The following is a 24,089-nucleotide window of genomic DNA, read 5'->3' on the forward strand; positions in this document are numbered from 1 at the left end:
TCAGGTTCCTGAAGAGAACTAGTCAGGCATTGCAAATTGTGTCCCAAAATCTTTCCATCAGACTCTTTAATGAAAGAAAAAAAAAAATAAAATTTGAAAGTGTGCAAGAAAATACAAAATGCCCAAGTCATGTTAAAGATAAAAGAAATTTCAATGCAATCAATCTTATCTATCTACGACTTCATATCCAGCATGATCTTAGAGGCAAAGCAGTCAGAAAACATTAGGCATTTGGATGCTTTGGTTTAAGGTCATCTTAAACAGATTAAATATTCCAAAAGGGATTGTTCAATCTTTTCTGAAAAACAGGCTTCTTTAAGGACATAAAAAAAAGTTTAGGTGTACAAATCTCTGTCTTTTTGTCACTTTGTAACTTAAAGATGGTTTTTCTAGATTGCATAAGAGAGCTGAGTACCAATCTTTGTGGCATGATTTCCTGGGAACACGAAAAATTGCACCAATACCTTATTTCTTGCCTAGGTATAATACTAGGTTCTCTTTGTGATCTTTTGCATTAAGGTGTAGTGCTTTAAGCCCAGCTAGTAACTCAGAACCATGCAGCCACTCTCTTACTCCCTCCCTTCTTCCCCCCAGCTCCCAGCAGTATGGGGATGAGAATCGAATGCATGTAAACCCCATGGGTTGAGATAAGAACAGTCCAGTAACTAAAGTATGATACAAACCCACTATTACTATAAATACTACTACTACTACTAATAATAACAATTATAAGGGAAATAACAAGGGGAGAGAATATAAAACTAAAAAAGAAAGAAGAGAAACAATTAGCATAAGTGATGCACAATATAATTGTTCACCACCCTCTGACCGACACCTGAACCTTTCAGGGCCTTCCGGGTGACTCCCCCCCATTTATATATTCGGCATGAAGTGCTGTGGTATGGAGTACCCTTTTGGCTAGTTTGGGTCAGGTGTCCTGTCTCTGCTTCCTCCCAGTTTCTTGTGCCCCTCCTCAATGGCAGAGCATGAGACTGAAAAATCCTTGATCAGGGTAATCATTACTTAGCAACAAATAAAACATTGGTGTGTAATCAACATTGTTCTCAGACTAAAGCTGAAGCACACCACTGCAACAGCTCCTAAGAAGGAGAAAAATAACTGTTACAGCTGAACCTAGGACAGGGAAAAATCTAGCAATGGACAGATAGCAGGGACTTGACTTGCCTAACTACTGCATCTGAAATCATCTCACAATCTTTTACAATGACCTCCCTTATTGAAGATGTCAGAATAGATACCACACTAGACAGCCAAGGTGGCAATCTCCTTTTAGTACCACTGAATAATACAATGTGTGGTTGTATTGTTCTCATCTCCCAACAGGCAAATGCTACTGTCTATTTAATGTTATTTTTTCATTAAAATGAAAATGTAACTTTGCAAGTATGGTAAAGCTATTCTGGGCTCAGTGCCTTCTTTGCTCTATTTATATATTTCAAATGTATTTAATTTAAAATAACTTCATCTTTCTAACTATAAGCTAAAAATAGAGAAGATGGAAATTCTCTGAAATTGGGCTGGCATGGGGGTTTAGTGTGATAACAGCTTATCTCTGAGAACTGGGTCGGAACATAGCTGAAATTATGCAAGTTTGATTGCTTTTTAGGCAGCTGGTTTGTTGATCTTGCTCTTGTGTCACATAGGAGTCCCAGGCACAAATTAGGATCCTAAGGAAGAGGGACCGAATAGGCAAAGAAAAGACAGCTTCTGCCACATACCAGCTGTTTAAAATACAGTGAAGGGTTGTATAATCTGTTGCAGTTCAGCTCAGACGTGTATCTGCCCCAGCACAACTTCCAAGTGGATTAATGGGGGCAGGCTCCCTCCAGTATCAGATACCTTGTCTGACAGACTTGCATGAGAACGAGGAGCTATGTCTAATCAACACTCTGTCTCGTTTTAGGCAATGTTATTACTCTCTGACTTTCATGAGCATCCCTGATAATTTATTAATTAAAAAATGGAAAACATACAATTTGTGAAATTCAGAAAAAAGGAGTGTATTAAAACACTGCTCTAGGCATGTATTGCTGCATGTAAATCTGATTTGTTGACATCCTATATAACATACCAAATGAATGTACTTCAGCCCAATGTTTTTCTGTCTTCCAGCATAATTAATTTCCAAGGCTGCATGTGCATCCAAACAAGAAGCATAAAAGGAATAGAAGGAATGAACTTGTCTGAGCATATTCACACAGTATACATGAAAAAATGTAACCAGTAACCTAATGCTTCCCTACTACCAAAAGTTCATCAAGATTAGTAACTTTGGCAGAGCTTAATTAACAGCTAGGGAAAATGTAACCTGGGGTGAAGGGGAGGCAAACTGATTAACAGAAACTTTTGTCTCTTAATTATGCTTTGAATTATTCTGGTTTAGATCCTTCTCACCTACTGATGGGCAAATTGCATGTACTTTGGTATTCACATTGTGTTCAGGTAAGTCTCAGGCATTCAGAAGCTTATTCAAAAACTGCCCTGGTATTCTTAGGCAACGCTGCAAACTTTTTATAAAAAATCTGTATTGCCTGGTTGGATAAGTTAAGAGCAAGTTTTTTTCATTCTTTTTCATGAGTCTTCTGTTGTCTGGGTTAGAGTCCAAGAACAGAAAATGAAAAGATTATTAAAAAATTACCCAAACTTCTAATTGAGAAGTAAAAAACCTAACTAAGAAGTTCAAGCAAGGGTGTTTGGATAGAAATTGGGATAAATACTCACTGAAGAGTTGAGGTGACTTAGCTTGTTTAAACTATTTGAGCCTGTTATTCAGAGCTGACCTTCTGGCTTTCTGCACCCCTGGGTGGGTGGGTGGCTCTGCGAAGCCGAATGCAGCCACAAACACGGAGCTGGCAGGCATTCAGCTTTGCATTTACCAGTCATGGTTGAAAGAAAAAAACAGGCAGACTGACTGGTATGCAGCCAATAAATGGAGAGGGTGATAATGCTTTTCCACAGCAGGGCCAGGATTTGAACCAGCACTAGATCCTTGCAGCTGCGCTATACTTTGCTGGACTGTCCCCTGGTGACACTGGACACTGTATTGACAGCACTACGAGCAAAAGTAGAAGCTGATGCTCCTCTCCCTGACATCATAGGTCTAGTGAGATACTTGGAGAAGGATCTGTAAGGAAGGTACTCTCTCCCCCTTCCATTCTGCTGAACTGTGCATCTCGTAGCTTTTAGTGTAACTTTGCAGTTATAGTAACGTGCACTTCAGCAAAGCAGTATCTCCAATTGCATAAGAAAAAAGGGATACATTTATGATTCTCTTCCTTTCTCTCCTTCACCATGTGTACTTCTCAAAACAGGTATCTGTCAAAACCCAAAAGATTCCTGTCCCAGTCTTTCCAGGTATGGTACACTCCGGCCTTGCTCCTGCAAGATACAAGCTTTGTTGTGAGGGAGTCTCATGATGTGTTTTTTATCATCTTTCCTAAAGTCAATCCCAGCTGCCTCCTCTAAGTACTCCAGAAGACTGAAAAGACGATAGAGAACAAAAAAGCTCAAGGCTGAAGCTGATTCACACTCAGGAAGTCTGAATAACTAATAGCTACGTGAGGAAAAAACACCTTTTTTTTTCCTAGTCTGGAAAGAGAAACCTTAAATTCACTATATAAATGTGGGTTTTTTTCTGGCATTTGCTCACTCAACAGTGAAACAAGGTGCAGTGGTGATTCAGTGCTTGTGGTTATTTCTGGTTAATGCAAACTATCTACATTACCTTTTTTACCCTGCAGCTTGACAGTAATATGCCAGTTAGAAAGTAGTCTGATACTATGGGTATGTTTCTGATTTCATTAGATAGTTATTTTTAATGGGAAATAGCTCGGATTATTTTAAAGAAGTTGTTTGTTTAAATCAGGATTATATTTTGTTAGAGAAAAAAGAAATATTTAAATATTTTTAATAGCTTATCTAACTGAGGTAACCAAACAGGTTTTCCATTGAGGTAACCAAACTACTGTCCAGGAGTTATAGCTTCTTAGGAGAGTAATGGAAGCTGTCTTCTCTGTATCAACTTAATTAAATGTCGGCAATGCTTTCACAAGAGCAGGACCAGGATGGCAGCAGAGGCAGGCAGAGAATTCTGGATTAAAACCAGTCGCCACAGTTAATTAATGGGATCTGCCAAAAGCACTGAGCCCTTAGCCTCTTGCTGCAATGGAGAATTTGCTTCTGTGATTCATGGGACTAAGCAAAATAAGGGACCACCTAAACCAATATTTAAGATGTGAGACATGTATATTAATTATATTTAAAAAAGACCCAAACCACCACAGTTTAAACACTGCTTGATGCTGTTGTAGGTCTCTGATAGAATGATCAAGGTCTCAATTATTAACCCTCCTTTGCTGGGTTGCTTTTAACCCAGGAAGATACATTTTTAGGATCACTTGTAAATTCCCTGGTGAGCCTGCAGGTGGGGATGGAAAAGAGAAACTCCTTATTAGAATTGCTGGAACTTTCTTTTTTATGCATTTATCTCTCAGCCTAGAGGAAGAAGGAGCAGTTCAAACAAACTCTTCTCTGGCTACTTTATTTCAGCACATTTGCGACCTAGATAAGATCATTATCTAACAGCTTGGAGTGAAGGTGAAGTTATATAGTTGTTTTTAATATGAAAAAATAGTTATAATTTAATGCAATCTATGTTTGTGAAAAGGCTGTGATATATTTCTCAGACTCTGAGCCGTAAGGCAGAAAGGACACTTTCAAGCAAATTATTCAATAGGTCAGATAAAATGGCTATTTTAAATTACACTGCTTGGGGAGTGGCACAGTTTTAGAAGGAAGTTAATAGTCCTGGGAAGTGCTTATTTCTAAGGGAGAGTAATTAAACAGCTTGCTTAGGGAAGTTGTGCATTCTCTGTCACATTACGTTTTTAAAACAAGATTGGATATTTTTTCTTGAAGGCAGGCTCTAGGTCAAGCAAAAGTTATGGCATTGGTGCAAAGAGTCTCTGGTAAGAATGATGAAAAAATTATGTAGGTTATCCTCTTTAGGTTTTGCCTTAAAATGTAATAGATCAGGAGACAATGACAACTAAAGATCAATATGTCACAGGTACAGTTCAGGCCCCTTTGTAGTCTAAACAGCAGGAAACATCATCCCATCTGCATCCGGAAAGTACTCTTGGACATCTCACCATTTTGTCAATAAGGAAATTCTATTTTTCAAGGTCACTTTTTTCTTTCTTTCTTTTTTTTTTTTTTTCATCCTGCAAAACATCATCCTGTTGTCAGGAAGAGGGGAGCAGCACAAAATGGATAAGCCAGCAGATCAGACTTCATTCTAGAAAGTTCATGGAAGGTTGAACTATGTCCATGTCTGCATTAACTTTCTCACAGCTCTTCGTATGAACTTGGAAATCTCTCTGCATGGGAGGTCCAGTGGCAGCCTTAACTGTGCCTCGGGAAAATCCTAGTGGTATGAGCTAATTTGTTTTTGAACAAAAAAAAAAAAAAAAAAGAATGGAATGGGAAATTTGTGCAGAAATATGATCTTCCATGTTCACGTCCTCCAAATGCTTGGAGTCGCACAGTCTGACCTGGTGGTGTATGTGCTAGTGTGCATGTGTGTGTGTGTGCGAACGTGGCAGTGATGAGAGAGCACCCTAAAACCCTAAACACACTAAACTCAGGATGAAGGCTTAAAGGACAGTTGAGACAGTAAATTTTCTTCTTTTTCATCCTTTTCTGCTTTTTTTTTTTTTTTTTTTTTCCCCTCAGAAGAAGAAAACATGACAACTTGACAACTTGAACATGACAACTAATGCGTTCTCAGTTTTAGTTGACTTTTTCTGTTGTTTTAGGTTAGTTACCCTGCTCTATATGTACCACAGTTCCAAGCTCTCCTGCTGAGACCTAGTGCTGAAGCACTAAAGCTCCATATTTTGGAGTTCTTTATTTACGATTTCTCTTCCAAAAGTGAAGGGCTGCAACTGCTTGGTGCCCCCTGCTGTCTTTCGGTCTCATATATTGATTTTCTTCACTTTGTGACCTTAGGGTCTGCTTTGACTTTTTGCCCTTTCATTTGGGAACTTCTCTACAGAAGAGATTGTGCTGGCTATGCTATTGGGAGGCAAGGACAGCCACCTATTTTCTGGTAAAGCTTCTTTTTGGTGGCTGTGGCTTGACTATATTGCCTTGGATATTTGCACATTAAAAATGATGGTGGAGGTCCAGTAGGATATACCCAGTTATCCTCTGAAATGATCGGGAGTCAGAGATACCACTTCTGATGTACATGGTGATAAAAGAACATAGTATGACCCCCTTCATTTCAGTTACAGTTAATGAAGTGGCAGTGATCTAAAATACCAGGAGAGAGGTCCAGATGATGCCTTGTATAAGTCTTTTATTCTTTCATACTAAATAGAGAGCAGCTCTGTGGAACATCTACGTGAGAGAAACTTGCAAGTATATGCAAACAAATGCAGCACTGTACCAAGCCACACCCACATCTCAGACACTGTCAAATATTTTGGAGGGGACTGGGGTCTTGTTTTTTTCCACAGAAACAATGCATTTGTCTTTCCATATTAATCACCTGCAGTGAAATTAAGAAAAAGGAAAAAAAGGAAAAAAATGCACCTCTAAAGCAAAGCAGCATAAGCCCTATATTAGTCATCAGACTGGCTAATTGCCGCCACAGTATTTCCCAGTGATATATATATATATATGTTGAGCAACCACCAGAAATATGAGGACTTAATAAGTAGCTAGAAGAGAATTTATACAAAAAACAGACATAACAAGGCAAAGTTAATTCATCACAACTTTCACATAAGCCTTTGTTGGGCAGTTGGCCAGGCCCATCACATTATCTGTTTGACTCAGTGAGTCACTCCAGCTAATAGAATTTTGCCCCGTGTTTGTTGTTGCCATGGCAATGCAATATTATCAGGCATGTCATGTTCACAGATCAGTAGCAGCGGCGCTGCTGCAGACACACAACAGCTTTCAGCCTTTGACCATAAACAGGAATTCACTCAACAGTCAGTCTGTCAAAAAGGAAGTCGGCTGTGGTGAAGAAGCACTAGTGCCAGTACTACTAGCCTTTTCCTTTTTCCTTTGTGAGCACATTGCCATTATCATTAAAATAACCTTGAGTCGTCATGAATTCATTCATTCACAAACATTGTCAAAGAAGGTGCAATAGTTCAAGAGAATCTAGAGGGTCAAAGAGAGGACTAGTTTTAAATCTGTGCCTATTGAACCTGGAAATGACATAGTCTGTTAGATATAATCTTATTCTTACCATAGCAAATCAAGCTGTGTTGACTGGCACCAATGTCCAAGTCAATTCAGCACCATGAAAGGTTACTAAGAGTAAAGAGGTCATATCCTTTGTGGTATTGCTTTGAGAAATAAACTTAGGCATGTGTGGGAATATTTTACAAAGAATAGCTTTTTCACCAAAAGTGAAAAACAAATCCTGTCAGGAATCTATCAAGACTGCAGGTATTTTCTGACATAGCCATATTTAGTGCTTAAACCAAAGATATAATTACTAACCTTTTTCAATATTTTAAATGTTTAATTGAGTCGTAAATATGCCACTGGATACTTTAATTGCATTCCAAAGAAAATGATTAAATATCTTTTTGAAACTGGCTTTTGAAACTGAGAATGCATTCTGTCTTGGGGTTTATAAGGACTTTCATTTTCTTTCCAACATAGACATATCAAATAATAATACAGAATACATGATCATAGACCCTCTGAATTTGATTTGTTTGATAGATTACAAAAGATTTGCCCCTGTGTAACCTCTTTGACATCAGCTGAGTTGTTCTGATTTACCCTGCTTTGAAAGGAGGATTAAGATTCTTGGATTTAAATTACAGGAGAAAATTTTTGCAAGGACATACTGTTTTTTAATGCCTCTGTTTTATGGAAAGACCTGTTTAAACATTTGTTGTTACATATGTCCCCAAATGTTGTTGACAAGCTATACTGGCATTGAGAGACCCTACACAAAGTTTAGGAATGAATTTGAAAATTATTATGAGCAATAAGGGGCTGATTATGCTTTTCCTTCTGTGGGCTTTAAACTGGTACAACTCCAGTGATTTTAAATCAGTTGCTGCTGAAATGCTGGGAGAAGTGGCTCCATTCTGGTACGTGCTGACCCCCTTTATTGCAGCACTGATTCTTAAGTTACACAGCTGAGACCACCAAAGTACTCACATTTACACTGGTGTAAACAAAAACAGTGCTTGGTCACTAGTCATTAAAATTGAACTTTGGAAGCACTCTTAAGATATGCTTGATGACTACAGAGCCGAAATCAAGAGATGTAAAGCTTTTGCCCGTGACCTCTTTTCTGCTGAACAGAATGTCTACTTTCAGCTTGCGTTACCACTGAAGTTACATTTCATCCAGTGTAGTAGGATGGCTTTGTAATTGCCAGGCATCTGCATAAATCTCTCCTTGCTAGCATCATGGCACAGATCCTTCAGCCTGGATTACCTTACAGTCTTAAAAAGGGCTGTCTCTCCCCAGACATAATGCCCAAAGAAACAGTAATGTCTAGTTTGACTGACTGAGTGGTGTACAAACCAAGAGAAGTACAGTATTCCAGTACCAGGATCCATTAATGGCCATGTAATTCAAATAGCCCTACTCTTGCATTTGAGACTTGAACCAGCTTCTGGCAATCAGGAAGGAGTAATGATAGAATTGGACCTTTTCTTTCAACTTCTGTCACAAAAGGGCAAGCATAGCTTGTCAAAGTCCAAAAGATTTGAAGCACTATTGCTTTTAACTGAAATCCATTTGCTTTAATGGTAGTACTCTTTTTTTTACTTCAATGAAGTAAATATCAGAATTAAGTGCAAGGAGTAGACAGGCTCCCCTTGTTTTAGGGGGAATGAACAGTAAGACTTTCAAAGTCATGAAATGGGACATGAGCAGGGAACTGACCTTTGTGTGCCTGCAGATGTGCATTTTGGTCAGCCTGTAGCATACCCATATAAGACAAAGAATAGGAAGGGAGGAGTAACATATATCTTTATCTATATTTTGCCTGTTTATAAAAATGTTAACTTAAGCTTATGTTGATTAAAAGCTATTGCAGTAAAATTGATGCAACTACTATGCCTGGCTATCCTCTGATCAGGTCCACAACATTTGTCAGTCTGGCTTGCAAGGGCTCTGAATGTCTCACACAGACTCCCTATTAAGTGGAGTAAAGTTTTAACCAGTGAAACAACATCCAATTCTATAACAATATAATTAAACAGGTGCAATTTCAGTGTGTTGAGAAGGAATGAAATACACAGAGTCCACTGTAGTAGAAATCATGAAATAAACCAGTTATGGTTTGGATCATTACATCTTAGAGTAATGTCTGTTCTGTTTACCCCAAGGGTCAGCAGATTTCTGCCATTCAGTGGCAATCTGCAAATGCATTATAGCTAATCATGTCAAACTGGCAAAGGAAAATAAACCATTGACATTTAAAAAATGTGGTTTTAACACATAACATTTTAAAGACTCTGTGATCTACAGCTGAATCAAACATTCCACTCTCTATTTGCTAGTTTTCCTCTATAAACAGTGAAATACACATTTTACTGGAACTTGACTCTACTGTAAACACCTTCAATTTTATTTCTTGCATTTGAATGTCACTTTGTATTATTAGTCCAATATTTTCTAACATAACCAAAAAGAAAGAATAATTCTTTCTTTTGACTACAACAGAAAGCATTCTTTGTGAAAAAGTATGTTTAGAAGTTTTCCACATAAGAGGATACATCCATTTCATGGAGGAAATTCTTACTTGTTAAACGTTGTGAATAGCAATTTAGTGGAAAATATGTGTGATATTCTATGGGTACTAGAATTTTCAATCATATCATCCAGGTGGTGTGATATATTATAGTAGTCATAACTACTTGCTTTCATTGGCGGACAAGCCTAGTAGAAGCTTTTCACTAAATACAGGCACTGAAAAATTAAATTTTGTGTCATCTGCAATGGTTCATAAGTTTGTCACAACTATGACAGAAGATGTTGACTCTGAGGAAAGAAAAACATTCAGCAAGTATGAAGAAATTTTTGCATAAGCCTATGTGTATGTTGGTCTTCCTATCTAGCACCTCTGCTTCCCTTTTGTCCTGCCTTTGAAAGAGAAGGTTTTTATAATCATTTAAAAATAAAAATTGTAAAATAGCCTTTAATTTTGGCTGCAGCAAAGAATTTTTTGAAATATTTTGTGCTAACAAAAGAGAAATGAGCTGAAAAAGTGGCTTTATAGAAAATGAGCATTTTGGATTTGCAACTAGGCTCAATATTAATATTTTGTATAATTCAGTGGAAGCATTTAAATATGAGGAGCTTTCTAGAACTAAAAATGAAATAAAATATTATTTATTTATAGGCTTTTCCATGGCACTTAATGCTTCATGCATTTGAGTACTGATGGTAAGGTCATCTCTTAATTAACAACTTAAATTTATAAAGAGAGAGAAAAATTCTCAGAACACTTTTAAGCAAATCCAGAAATCTTGAGATCTAATTACCTTGAAAGATAAAACAATGTGTAAAGAATATCTGGCTAAATATAAAAGTTCACTTCTTGTTCTGACTTAAATAATGAAGCACTTACTGATTAACTGTTACTTGGAACAGTTTTCACCTTATCCCTTGTGTCAGAGGTCATTAAGAAAGCATCCTAATAGGTGTAAGAAGTGGATCTGAGGTTAAACTCCTATATTACTATAAGTCTGACTGTGTTGAGATATTCAGAAGGACAAAGTTTAGAATCTGGTGTGACAGAAAATGATTAGTTGTGATCTAGACTGCAAGGATCTTAAGTCAAACTGATTATCATACCAAGTGACATTATGGTCTTATTGGAAACTGGCATATTTCCCACTGACTAGAGTGGTCCCACAGTTTTCATCCATGCTTTTTTAACCTTGAAAACTATGATGATGCCACCCCCACCTTAATCATGCATTTAAAGCTCCTTGCTTTTCTAGTTTTGGAGTTCTTATGTTGAGAACAAGCACTGTGAACCACCAAGAACTGTCTGGGAGGCAAAAAATAGCAGAAAGAAATGGTGCAAAAAGGTTAGAAGCAAAAGATTTTGGAAAAATAAGATTCAAAATCTTGGGAGAAAAGATGTGATAGAAGACAGTAAAGAAATTTAGAAGGAGAAATTAAATTAAAACAGTAGAGACAAGACTGTATCCTGGAAGAAGGAGAAGACTGTAAATGAGCCTTGAAAGCAGGCGGGATTGGAAGGATAAGAGTTAGTTGAGCATTCAATTCTCATGCTGTGTGTAGGCTGAGCATTTAAAAATCCTAGCACTTTATCAGGTAAAGCTACTGTACAATAATAGTAAAGTTTATGTTCAATTGTTCTGAGCTGCTTTTTAACATTCACAGTGGCACATCTAAACAAAACATCTCACTTTTAATGAAAATTTCTGTGATGTTGATCTGTGCTTTGTTTCAAATGTTCTTGTTAGTTCCTCAATCAATGTACAGGACAACATTTTCAAGTGCATTAAAATGATGCTATTTACCACTGTTATGATAATGATGGTTCTGTAATGCCTGACAAATATTTAACCAGTTTGTCTAAATCGGTCAACACATCTAAAAATGTTTATGGCAATTTTAATAATAGAGCCCCGTGTTGCGTGCCAACTCCTTCAGAATTTTCTCTAAGCCTAAACTGGGGCCAAACTGCTGCTCACGTTGAACTGTGGTGTGCTTTTTAGCATGTGTTGTCATTGAACAGGTTAGCCTCATTTTACATCTGAATTTCACAAGGACACATAGTTGATTCTACAAAAATAATGAACTCTAAGGTTCACAGGACATGTAATACTCAATTTTGATAGCGGCACAGAGCAGTTCACACTGATCACCTGAAGAATTAGTCTTATCTGTTTATTGACAGTGAATTGAAAATGAGAGGTTTTTAGTATCAGATATGAGATACTAGAATTGGAAGGCAATATACGTATGTATAACCGCTTCATAAATTTTTCATCTCCAGATATTAAACCCACACATTTTGTGGTCAAGTTACCTTGTCTCAAGAAATATTTTTGAGAAATGAGTGAGGTCCAAAATAATGATCCATTCTCAGCAGAATTGCTCTATTTTTTGTAGTATCCTTCTTTTGAATGTCTTTAGAAAGGAGTCTATTAGAAAAGGAAACAAAACTGTATTTACAATGTCATCAAGTATTATGTTGGTTAAGTCAACACAATTATGGTTATGACATGGTGAACTGCCAGAAAGAAGCAGTCTACTTATTTACTACTAAATTTGTTGATTCAGTGAATGCTAAAGCTGTTCATTAATTGTTGAACATAATATTTGTTATGCACTCTGGAATGTGTCTAAGAAGTGGGAAAGAGAGCGAAAGAGAGAAAAGAAATAACAAAGCTGAACCAAAGTGCTTCTCCAAATAATTGTAATCCTAAAGAGTATTTTCACTGGAAACTAGGTGTGTGTGAAAGTTTGTGTTCTTTACATGATTTTCTTTCACAGAAATTATTCTTCATAATTTTATTTGAGGTCAGGTGTTCCTCCATATATTTTGTTATTCTTCGTATGTCTTACTTTTCAAAACCTCTATGGTTCCTCTACCAGTAATTTCAAATTTCCCAGCACTTCTTCCATAGCCATCTTACTTGAAAAGGTCCACCAGTCTCTTTTCAGAAGTTAAACCATTTCTCTTTTCAAATTGTTTTACCATTCTCTGACAAACAAACAAACAAAACCAAAGATTTGATACTGCCAGTTCCATTTCTTTCTGGAGCTATTTTGTGATGGCAAGACATCAGCAACTGCAATAACACTTTGAATCAGGAAAGCAGTAGAATATGCTAGCTGGGATAACGTTTGTAGGTATAGGCAGTAGATGTTCTGTCCTTGATTCTGATTTCATGTGGGTTATTCCTGGAGAGTGACCTGTTCTGAGCTGAGTCAGCAAGTCAGCATTCTCCTTTAGCCTGCATTTTAGCATTGCAGCTCTGGGCTTTTTTCAAGACCTGTATCTTAGGCCAAGAGCGATGAAGGCTGCGGTCTGAGACAGGTGAACATACTGCTGTACCTTTCCACCAATACCCCTCAGTATTCAGAGGTGACAGTTTATCATGATTCTTCTGATCCAAGTCACTGCCTTGAGGCAAAAGCAATGCCTTCAAGTAGAGCCTGAATCACCAGCAGTTTAGTCTAGGTTGGCACTCTGGCCAAGAAATCAAACCATACATTCCTTTCTTAATCCTACGAATTGGACGGTCACCTTACCAAAGAGGCATTTAGAACAATACTTACACACCTAGGTGATTTTCCCTTTTTTTTAAACCTTCATAAATTCTCTGACCTTTTTTTATTTTGTAAAATATCTCTGAGTGTAGTTCACTGTACATTGATTTTAATAAGCATTCTCTACAGACCAATATGTATAATGTTGGAAATGGTATAATACAATTTTCCTCCACTAAAATGCTATAGAAAATTGCACATTTTATACTGACATGTGCCACATCAATAATACAGTTTTTATATCTTATTTGTAGCTATTGATCTCAACAACATAATGAAAAATTGATTGCAATGAAGTGCACTACTTCTTAAGTGTAAATTTCAATGTCAAATTATTTTTATCTATGCTTCCCAATTATAGATGAAGCTTATATATTTATATATGTTTGCTTTTACAAAACTCTGGATCAGTAAATTAGATATGACAAGAATCTGCTGGGTCAATAGAAACCTTGTTGCTCTCGCTAAAATATGATTCAAAAAATTAAATACACACTAGTTCCCTTTCTTCATTATAGAATGAATTAAAATCTCCATATGTGGCATCACCTTCCTGGGCAATTTAACAATTTGAGATAGGGTCCTAAATCTTAAGGGGGTATGGACATATTAAGTATTTTATTGTACAGGAAACCATACGAAATTCATACATTCATTCTGGAACCTACATGGCAAAGTAAACAAGGAGCAGAATATTCTTTTGTTATCTCTTGAGACCTTGTTATTTTTGGGGGGAAATATTTGTGTTTGGGAAAACTTTATGTTATTAGAACTGACAAAAACATGAGAATGTTTTCAATACTTAGCAAAGGGGAGGCACTGGATTTTTACTTTTTGTATTGTAAAGATGGAGTAACTCTATTTCTGCACCTTCTCCATAGCCTTTTGGGAAGCTCAGACTGTGAAATTCAGATGATTCTTCTGATGGGTCACAAGTAGAGGTTATCTCCAGAGAAAGCTCCCTAACTCATTTTGTTTTCTAGGGACTGGAATACTAAATACAGAACTGTTTCTTCTTGTGGAACTGCAGAAAATGGCAGAAGTATTGCTGATTTAATTAGACACACTGCACATTTCATCAACAAAAGATTTAGGTGTCCAGATAAGGCAGTTTGATAGATTTTTTTCTAGTCAGTGAGTGGAGGCAGGAACCTCCAAGATAGTATGATAGATCTCTTCCTAAGTTGATGAGACTGAATCACGTTTTGAAAGTGTTTGTCAATTTGCACTGATGATAGAGACAGTAGAGATGATTACTTCAAACTGAAGTGTGTATTTTAGGGCCTGGCCTAGCTGAAGGGGATAAATCTCACCTTAAGGGTTCATATAACTGTAACTGAATGTTGGCTTGCAATAATGTCATAGCATTATTCAACCACTACCATATACTTTGTAAATTCAATTATCTCACTGGCAGTAAGGTAGATTTTGGAAGTGTCTTGGGGCCTACAGGTACAAAAAGGACATGAGTGGGTTTGAGTGGTCTTTGGATACCAGTGACTAGTGTCACAATTCTTCAGTTTCTCAATACAGAAGTAAAAGCAACTTCCCAACCCAGCTGCGGATGTTGCGCTGACAGGGGAAAGAAGAGGGAAATGATGTCTAGAGAAGAATATCTGTAGTAATCTGACTTTTTTAGCAGTACCAATAAAAAAAACTGGCCCAATACCTGGAGATCATCTCAGTCATGATCTATTGTTCAGGAGATTTTTTTCATGTCCCTGTTATATAACATTATCTCTCTGCTTCTGTCTGTTTCTATTAAAACAGGTATTAGCATTTGCCTTTCCCAGAATTGGGTGAGCTGGTTACATTTATTGTGACCAGCTGCTGAAAAGGAAGGAATGAAAAGCCATTTCACACATTGTGGTATGAAGAAAACCTGTTTTCCCACATAACTGTGCCTTGTGCTTTTGCAGGCAAGATGTTCTTGACAGTTAGGACATTAAAAATGCCCTTCTCTTATAAAGAATCTTTCGTTTTCATAAAGCTTGAGTTCATGTTGAAGTCTATTCTTTCATGATAGTATTTAGAAGGTCTTCTCTTTCTGTTCAGCTCTCTGTATTTGTGGCATTTGTGACATTAGATCCTACCTATCTCTCAAATTTGGTTGATAACTGTCATATGTTCAAAACTGGCTGTAAATCAAGTTGAAAATATGACTAAAGCATGGTGCCCATTGTTTGCATGAAGGGACTGGATGAGTATCTGGTCTGAGATGACAAAAGATATTTTCCACCTTCACTGCAAAAGCTAAATTTTGTTACAAGCTGGCACTAGTGAAGTGGTTAGTCTCTCCCATGCCAGAGAGGTATTCACTTTGAGCCTCTCCTCAGGTGAGCAGTTGGTCCACGGATTTAAGATATGCTGACAGAAAAATGTCAAGAACTGTTTCAGTGAAGGCTGGATTTTATTGTTTCCATGTGTTTGTTTGAGGATGGAGTTTTATAACTTCACAATTCATTTCAAGACATCCTGAAGAAAATGTCCTGTGAATTTTGCATATTTCATGACTGATTTTTAAATTCAGCCCACATAGGAACTTAAAAGCTATGCAAATCTTTAAAGAGAAGATGATACTCTTACCAATTAGATAATTATTGTTATTATAATTACTGACTAGAAATCAGTCAAGACTTTATCATGAGATAGACTATGTGAAGGATGAAGTAGCATACCCATGTAGGAAGAGGACTTTTCCCTGACTTTTAAAGTCCTGTACTTCTTCCTGTAATACAAGGGCATGAATAAGTTCTGTGCACCTAAAAATCTTCTTCCCAAGAAGTTAGTATGAGCTATACTGCCACCCACATATACATCAGTCAATGGGGAAAACTCAAAATAAATCAGTGTTCATATGAATGCTAGTTTCCACGACTCTTTAAAACCTAAGTGTGTCACACTGAAACCAGGCTAAACAGTGTTTCCATCACCCTGATGTTTCAAAGCAAAGAGCATGTCGACACAGCTGTATGAGGGATGAGCATGCATGAGCAGTTAGAAGGACCATGAAAAATTAAAAACAAATAAATTGAGGTGGAAAACAAAAAGTTCCAGAAAGAGTACAAGGAAAAGCTACTAGAGTAAACTGGGGAGGTGTCATTTGCAATACTGCTCTATTGACAAATTGAGGTCCAGAAATTATCTAAAGTAAAATAAAAACAAATTACCAAACACTGAAATAACTGTGGAGATAACAGATATGATAAAATCATGTTTGTAAGAAGGTAATTATTTAAATGAATGTTTCCCAATTAAGGAAAGTTAAAACCTGCAATAGTAGTTAATGATTTATAATTTATAATTTAATGCAGTTTACTTTCAGGCTGAACTTCTAGAAAGTGCTGGCTTTGGTGTCCTTTATTGCTTGGCCAGCTGATAACATCAACAAGAGCTGGGCAACAAGGCTGACAACTGCAACACCAGGGTCCTCTGAGAAGGCTGTTAACCATGGGAGGGTCAGAGAAATATGAAAAGAAATGTAGAAACCCGAGGTCCTACACCTGGATCGGAGCAATCACAGGCACAGCTACAGGTTGGGCAGAGAAGAGATTCAGAGCAGCCCTGTGGAGAGGGACTTGGGCTTGATGGTTGTTGAAAAACCACATGAGCAGGCTTTACTGTGCGCTCGCAGTCCAGAAAGCCACCTGTATCTTGGGCTGTATCAAAAAGACTGTGACCAGCAGGTCGAAGGAGATGGTCCTGCCCCTCTATTCTGCTCTCATGAGACCTCACTTGGAGTACTGTGTACAGTTCTGTGTCCTCAACATAAGAAGGACATGAACCTGTCGGAGAAAGTCCAGAGGAGGGCCACGAGGATGATCAGGGGCCTGAAGCACCTCCTGTATGAAGACAGGCTGAGAAAGTTGGGTCTGTTCAGCCTGGAGAAGAGAAGGCTGCATGGAGACCTCATAGCAGACTTCCAGTGTCTGAAGTGGGCCTATAAGGGTGCTGAGGAGGGACTCTTCGTTAGGGACTGTAGTGATAGGACAAGGGGTAAAGGGTTCAAAGTTCAACAGGGGAAGTTTAGATTGGATATAAGGAAGAAGTTCTTTACTGTGAGGGTGGTGAGGCACTGGAACTGGTTGCTCAAAGAAGTTGTGAATGATCCATCCCTGGCAGTGTTCAAGGCGAGGTAGGGCAGAGCCTTGGGAGACATGGTCTAGTGTGATATGTCCATGCCTGTGGCAGGTGGGTTGGAACTAGATGACCTTAAGGTTCTTTCCAACGCTAAGCATTCTATTATTAAATGAAATTTGTGATGAACACTGTCAAATACAAATCAAGGAAAGAACTGTTAACTTATTCTTCTTATTCTTCTGAGAAAAGTTCTCAATTATCCTTTTTCTAAAGCAAGACCTTTTGGATGTTATGATACAAGAACTCATCATGTATCTTCAAACTTTCCATTGTATGCCAAAAGCTAGTGATATACAATGAGCTGCTAGAAGGGGTATGAGAATGTTACCTTACACATCATCAGATTACAAGGAATTTGAGTTCACTTTTTAATGATCACAGAAAAAAAATACAGCTGCTGTGAGTAACTCTTGCCCACAGAAAAATACATTGATCAGGCATACCTTATCAGACACCAGAGAATTCAATTCCCGGTTCCCAGAACCTTAATGAAAAAAGATGTAACCTAATTCCTACTAGGCAAACCACAACTGTGTTGATGTTCTTATTCCATGAAAACAAGGAACAGCACTGAGAAGTCTACAGATTTTATTTTTTTAGTTATCAGGAAATGCAATCTAAATACTCTGTGTCTAACAGAGCGAGAAAGAGAAGGAGTAACTTTCTTTTAGCAACTGCAATTCAGTTCTAACTTTTGAGTTGGACATTTCGATTAGTTGCTCTTTCATCTTTTTCATGAGTCCTTTTCATGAGTCCTATTCAGTTCCTAAGGGGCATATTTACAACAATAGACTAAGAAATAAGAGGAATTACACTAGTTAGAAACTGAGTGACTACTAGACCCACATTTTGCATATTTAGGCTCATTTTACATTGTTATATTTCACTATTTTATGCAGACAGCCACAGACCCTGGCTGAAAAGTTTTATGAGTATAGTCACACTTCTTTCTGGCTTAGTGATAGAAGCAGCTAATCTATTCATGAGGTGATATAGCTGGATCCGAGGCAGTGGCCATGTAGGAAGACAAGAAAATTATATTGTACTGACTGAAGGAACTAAGTGCTCTTTACCCAGCTAGAGTAATCAGTAGTTACAGTAAAGTTTGTGTACACTAAATCTCAGCAACCTGTACGGGCAAGAAATGGAAAGTTTTAAAGATTACTTGTTTCGCTGCAATTCCCCTAAAGGAAGTCTATCACTTATGCCACCAGCACCAAGGGGATTTATATTTGTGTGAAGCTCACGTGCATAAATTCACCTGTGTAAAATACAATCATCTGCTCTGGCTATTTACCCCAGACATCTTCAGCCAATGGAGAGTGGCAAGTGCCTTGGAGAATCATCTTACTTGTTCTAATACAGGATGGATTGCATTCGGGAGACATTGTCCTATTGGTCGCAAAGAATTTCTTGATAGCTATTTGACACCAGACGCTTCATTATGCTTATGCCGTACAATGTTTTACTCAAGCTTTAATATCAGGTGTTAGTAGCCTTGATTCAAGATCTTCATTAATTGCTGCATGGTACTTCTAGGTTGACAAATGGAAGTAAAATGTTATTTTCCACCTTTAACATTCACTGGTGGGATCTACACACCATGAATAGAGTTCTACCATACTCTATGCTGTTTCAATGGTACCAAGGAAATGCTTTTGTCTGTTGCAATTAGTTTGACATGATTGTTTCCCACTGGCTTAGTAAATCATTCAGCAATTCTTTCTCAGGTTGTCTTTCCACATCAACATAACTAGCAGGATAAATGAAATGTAGTGAGTTTCCAGATTATGTTGCAGATATAGGACTTACCTTGTGGAAATGATTTTTGTCCTCTCTTGCTCTGGTATACCCTTTGCAGCACTATATGCAAGTGTAGAAGCATTTAGCAGTTTTACAGTTGCATATCTGATCTGATTTTACTTAATTTAACTTAAGTAAATATGAAATCATATAATGACTTTATCTTAATTTGCAAAACAAGACTAAATTGAGTCACCTTGCTTCACAGCATGCTGCAAATGCCAATTCATATTTTAAAAACCTTTAGCCAAACTTCCTACTTTTTCTTCTATAGTTTCAGATCTCTCTTCACTTGTGTATTAGCTCTCTTGTCATATATTTTGATGTAGCAAATGTCATGTAAATAAAAGAAAATGGTCATTTTATTAAGGTGACTGGAAAATGTGATCTAGTACTTACCGGGACAACACCTGGGAGTCTCTGAAACCTCCTGCAACTCAAACCTACTCTTTCCTCCCTTTGGGAATTCTCCTTAGCACCATTTTATTTAGTTTGTATAAGTTCAAGTTTCATCAAAGTAGTATTTATTTGTATAAAACTGTACACCAGATGTCCGCAACTATGAAGCCTATAAAGTATTTAGTCGCCAATGTGACCCTGGTGGTTTCAACAATTATGAACTGAAGCAGGTCTGTTTACATAAGGCTTTAATGTTAAACTATATGCAAACATAACTGTGTGGACTCAGAGTCTCTAAGACAGACATATCCAGTTTCACAAATATTCCAGCAAATGAAATCTTAGAACTTGTAAGATACTAAGTATAGCACAAAGAACATGAAAATCACGATGCAGTAGTACTTAGCACTTATATATAGCACTTTACATCTTCAAAGTACTGTGCTAACAATATCTAATTAATCCTCCTCAGCTAATTAATCCTTTCCAGATCAGGAAGCTGAGACACATTAATTACAATTATTATTTATGTACTTATATAGCACCATAGGTGTGCATGCCACCTTACAGACTTATAGACCAGTCCCTCACTATCGTAAACAGCTAAAATTTGTCTGTAATACTAATATGATAAAGTTCATGGCATGCAATATTTGGAGGGAAAACTTTTCCTTGGAAAAGTTACAGCTGTGCATCTGATTCTGCTATCAGATTTGTCCATAAGAAAACATAGTAAAAGGCTGCTGGGTATAAGGAACTATATTGCAATTTGGGGATTTTTTAAAGAGAAAAATGCTGTTGTGTATGAAACATGTGTATGTGTATGGTTTTTAAGAAGTTTCAGAATGTGTTTAAGCCTCTCAATACATGAACTATCAACAGTAACTAACATCTATGATATCAGTAGATTTTCATAAAGAAGATCATGAAATAATGAGTGGTTCCCTTTTGTGGATAAAAGATCTAAATACTTGTAATGTTTGCAACTCCTTTTTGAAAGATAGTCCCAGTTGTCTCAGATTTTGCATTATTGTACTTGAAGCTCAGTTCTATTCTTAGTGTATAATTTCCCAATGCAGCACAAACCAGAGTTTATAAGAGAGATTATTACTTAATCATTACTTTAAAATTTACTTAATCGGCAGTGCCAGTACTTAAGTAGAAGTAAATCTAAAGCTAATGATCTCCCTCTCCCAGACCATACCACATTCCCTTAGATGAAGGAATATTATGGGGAATATAGAGCATAGTTTAATGGTGATGAGAGTATGACCTATATCCTTATTCAGTTTCAATCCTATCCGGACAGTCCTCATTACTAGCAGGACAACTTGAAAAGAAATTCAAGAGCTTTATCACATATAAGCTCTAGTAACCAAGCCTTATTCAGGAAATAATTATTAGTAACTCGCAAGCTAGGCCAAATCTAAGCAAATTGTTCCTTGCATGGCAAAAGGCTGCTCTAATAAACCTAGAACAAATGCCCTTCAACTTATAATGGATGGTCTAGAAATGTCTTCAGAAACAGGAAAATGCATGTAAGGGAAAGTATTTCTCAGTCTGAGTATGTGTGCTGATATCATATCCTATGATATTTGTTGCATTTTAATCTCAGACTTCAAGTCCCTATTTGATGTTGATTTATGAAATTCTTCATATCAAGTGGATGGAATAAGTCTCACTTTTTAGAATTTCTTAGGCTGAGGGAGTTATAAAGTGTATGGCTTAATCCTGAGTGAATAAATTTTAACAAAAAACCTTTTGAAAACTTTTGGTTTATAAGTTTGTGTGTTGTATACTGTAGCTCATTCTGACAGCAATTCACAAGCAGCTTGTTATTAGTACCGATAAAGGAGATTCAATTTTTGAGCCAGTTTGCTTAGTTGTGACTACCTATACTGCTTCTATATTATAGTTCTTGACCAAAAGTGAAGAACACATTTTGGTTGGCTTTTTTTTATTTTTATTTTTTCCCTCAGCTGAAATGGTAAGGATTATTTAGGTAAGCAGAATGTAATTTCCTGAACTGGCATTTGTCCAGTATATGTGGTTTGACCTCCTTTTAATGGAGATATGTTTATTTAGAGTAGCAGGGCACAATCAAAGACCAAGTGTATTTTCAGAGGAGGTGAGGAAGTGAAAACAGGCAACACCAATAAAGAATTCTAATCAGGAATGAAACACCTAAAAGTGCATTGAAACAGTGTTCTGCAGTGCTTCAATTAATGCCAGGCTGTTTTAACTCATGCAACTGGTACTTACAAGATGAATAATACAAGCTGACGCCAACCAGTTTTATGTTTTCATTAGGATAGGCCATTATTACAGAGTGCTTCAGATGTATTGAGTGACAGTGAACTTTCTGTTCTCAGGGTGTGGTGGTGCAGTGTTTAGTCTTCCCATGGGCTCAGGCACCCAGACTTCAGCCTTGCTTTAGGTTTGTGCGGATCGTCCACCAACCAAGTGAAGTGTAAATGAGTAGCAGTTCAGTGAGGCTGGGAGTAAATGTTGCTGCCTACTACTTTTCTCTTTGTGTCACTGGCTAGTTACATGGGGATACTTCAAATATCAGTGTGAATGGCAACCTAGAGCTGGATTGAAGTTGATCTCTTCTCTAGGCATGTGAGGCATTTGATTTTTGGGAAAAAAAACAATCAATCACTGTATTTTCCCACCTACCACTTTAAATCCTAATGTTGTAGCAGCCTCACATCAAATCTACCTTTGTATGGTTTATCATAGACTTAAAGCGAAGCTCAGCAACACTTTCACTTTCATGAACTTTCTAAATGACTGAAACAGGCAATGCTAAGGAATGCCTAAATACTCAATCCCCATCCTGTTGCCCCTGTAGCTGAATATCCAAGTGGGTTTCACCATCATTAGGAATTAAAGTCATTACTATTCCCTTATTTGATGCCTTATATTTGATAAGAGAAGTCATATTCTCTTGTGTACACATTACCGCTATTGCACGTTATGAGTGATAGCATGTGAATGTAAGAATTCTCACCAGCCTAGTCACAGATCAGATTAATCTAGCTGTGCACTAATTACTACTTTGTTATTTAACTCTTCTGAAAGCAACCAGCTATTCCAGAATGAGTTTCACTGCAAAAATGTGAATAGACTGAAAGAAAGCCACAAGAGGATATGTTGATTATAGATCACTAGAGGAACTAAGACACAGCTTTACTTTAGACAGGTACTGTCCAGGAATCTATCATGATTTTGGAGCTGTATATCTAATGAAACGTGGAAAGGGAAGAATTGTATGGAGCATGCCTGGAATTTTTAGGGTGTCTGGAAGAAAAAAGAATGTGTAAAAATTGATATTTAACTGAGATTAAGGCCAGTGTCTGAAGGAGACAGGTACCGAAGACTGCAGGAGTGATAGAACAGGTGACCAATTTAGAATTGTACAGGAGAGGAAAGCCATTACTGATTTATGTAATTAAAGGTGACATGGGGAACTGTCAGAGAAGGAAGAAGTCCCTAGCTATATGTTTGGGGTGATATAAGATTGATGGAATGACAAGAAAAAGGCACAGATAAAACAGATTAACTTGTTCTTGTGACCAACCAAACATTATGTTCCAAGGTAAAACACATAAGGGTGGACCTCTTTTGCCACAGGTGACCCATCTCAATGAAGATGACTCATTCACTGCAGAGGAAGAGTTATATCAATGCATATGGCGGAGTGATGAGAGAAAAGGAGTTTCTGAGAATCTGTTTTTTTTTTTTTCAACTATCAGTCCTGTGCTGTATATAAGAATTTTAGGAATATATGGTCATGATGACCCTCTGAGGATGTCAGGTGGAAGCTGGGTTTTAAGTTGTTCCTTTCTGCCTCCTTTCCTCCACTCTCCCTATCTTTCCATTTCTCCTTTTCTCCCCCTTCCTCCCACCTCTCTTCCCATCTTCGTCATTTTTTTTCTTTTCCTTTCACTACAGGCTCAGACTGTGGAGTTTTTTGAGCAGCATGGCAACATATCATCAAATGCAGCAAGCTTGGAAAAGGTGCTCAGGTCATTCTCCCAACCCGCTCAATGAAACCAACTAGCTCCTGTGCACTACTTGCTGATGGTAGCTGATTCTTTGTTGATAAAGAAGGGTCAACATATATAATCAGATTTGTGCTATTCCTTCCCATGATCAAAAGGAGGAGGTTCCCTCTTCCCTCATTTGAAATCTTTGCTGAAGTACACAGTCAGCATACCTCCCTGCTAAGTGCTCTACAATTGTTATAGGTTTGCAGATTTTTTTCTTTCTCCTCTGCCACCCCATATAAAAACTGAAGCTGCTGTCTCCTAACAAACCTCATCCAGGAAAGGAGCTAAAAGGAAGAATCTCTCTGCGTAATTCCAATATTGATGAATTAAAACCTAAAATGTCTTTCAGTATTTCAAAAACATTCA

The 24,089-nt window shown here is 37.4% G+C and overlaps 1 long non-coding RNA gene across 1 annotated transcript in view; it reads left to right on the forward strand.

The window, feature by feature from the left end:
• LOC136012689 (uncharacterized) overlaps positions 1 to 23,694 on the forward strand; it is a 37,731-nt gene extending 14,037 nt beyond the window's left edge. Inside the window, exon 5 of the long non-coding RNA XR_010611903.1 lies at positions 23,626 to 23,694. This is a non-coding gene — a long non-coding RNA (uncharacterized LOC136012689). The remainder of the gene's footprint in view (positions 1 to 23,625) is intronic.
• The last annotated feature ends 395 nt before the right edge of the window (positions 23,695 to 24,089 follow it).

The sequence above is a fragment of the Lathamus discolor genome, chromosome 4 (assembly GCF_037157495.1).
Source record: "Lathamus discolor isolate bLatDis1 chromosome 4, bLatDis1.hap1, whole genome shotgun sequence".
In the NCBI taxonomy this organism is placed as follows: domain Eukaryota; kingdom Metazoa; phylum Chordata; class Aves; order Psittaciformes; family Psittacidae; genus Lathamus; species Lathamus discolor.